The sequence below is a fragment of the Bison bison genome, unplaced genomic scaffold (assembly GCF_000754665.1).
Source record: "Bison bison bison isolate TAMUID 2011002044 unplaced genomic scaffold, Bison_UMD1.0 scf7180017855360, whole genome shotgun sequence".
NCBI classification, from domain to species: Eukaryota; Metazoa; Chordata; class Mammalia; order Artiodactyla; family Bovidae; genus Bison; species Bison bison.
The window spans coordinates 217,580-218,925 of record NW_011485933.1 but is presented as its reverse complement, the minus strand read 5'-3'; the positions used below and the strand labels follow the sequence as shown (position 1 = coordinate 218,925).

General features: G+C 56.2%; 1 protein-coding gene across 1 annotated transcript in view; it reads left to right on the top strand.

Annotated features, from left to right (window-relative positions):
- The window catches only part of MLLT4 (myeloid/lymphoid or mixed-lineage leukemia (trithorax homolog, Drosophila); translocated to, 4), a 101,396-nt gene that overhangs the window by 95,116 nt on the left and 4,934 nt on the right, over nucleotides 1-1,346 (top strand). The gene's annotated exons all lie outside the window — the stretch shown is intronic.

The window sequence follows — 1,346 nt, the reverse complement described above, 5'->3', positions numbered from 1 at the left end:
TTCCCGTGTGCCTCCGGCCACCTGGAAGCAGCGCCATGGGGAGACGGCCGGGCCTGTTCTCCACGTGGGGAAACTCTCGTCATTGGGTTTTTTTTTGCAGCGTGCATTCTCACAGCTTGTGGTTACGTCAGATGCACTTGTGTTTGGGTACCTGCTTCCATGACTGCTCCATGCAAAAAGAAGCCAGATAAACTGTTTTTATATAGAATGTCCAAAATGGGGGGGCTTGCTCTGTCACCGGAGGACCACGCACCTGTCCGGCAGAACGACGTCATGTGGCTGTGTCTGCTCTTAACGTAACTGAAGGATGAGCCGTGGTCTCTCCCTGAAGTGTCACCACGCGAGTGGTGTTCGTGGAGCGCTAGGCCTCCCGACGGCTCTGCTCAGAGTCCGCAGAGCTCGTTCAGATTGGATCTCCTCTGTAAGGGAATGCTCATTCTGTGTGGAAATAAGATGAAAGTGCTTTTCCTTCCGGATGGCTCAGCATAGCGTGAAAAGTGGTCAGGGCCGCGACGAGGCTGGCGTGTGTGCTGGCGCGTTCCCCCGCCCCTGGAAGGCAGAGCTCTGACTGTGTGTGCTCAGTCTGTGTGTGTGTATGCGCGCACGTGCGTGTGGAGTGGGGGGTGGCCAAAGCGTGCACGGTAACGCGAGGACTGGAAGCTCTGCCCCTGATGCCAACAGCTCCGTGCCGCTGGCTGCCCCAGGTGCGTGGGTTTAAAGTCTGCAGCCCCGAGCCCACCTCAGCTTAAGGCAGGTGGTCCTGTTTGGTCTTTCCACTGCTTTCTTCGCTTTTATTCTTGGGTTCTGAAACCGTTGTCAATCTTTAACAAAACTGTGCTGTTACCCTTTTCAATGTTAAATTAACGCTGTCAACTGTAGTTTGCGCACCTAGATGTACGTCAGAAGAAATGTACAGTATGTGTCGAAATACACTGGACTGTCCGCTGCTGTTGCTCTTGTGCCTGGCTCTCCGATTTCCTGTCTGGCAGGGAGACACACACTCAGGGCTGGGGGGGCGCGTGTTCACTGGTGGTCACCTTGGGAAGAGACAGTGTGGTTTCCTGTTATTTTCCCCTTTGGTCACTGGAAACGAGCGACTTAGGCCTGCCCTTCTTCCACGCACCCCGGGGCAGGGCGGGGGCTGGCCCTCCGCAGGTGCCAATCAGAGCCTAGTTATGGTTCGGTTTTGTCTTTAAACTCAGAAGCGACAGGTAAGTGGAAATCCCACTGAAAGCAGGAGAGGCGCCCAGGGTTCGTTCCTGCTTCCGCCTGGTTCTGTGTCAGCAGCTCCCTGTCCAGGCCCAGTTGCCCGCTGCCACGGCAGTCGCTGGCGCTTGGGGGGACCC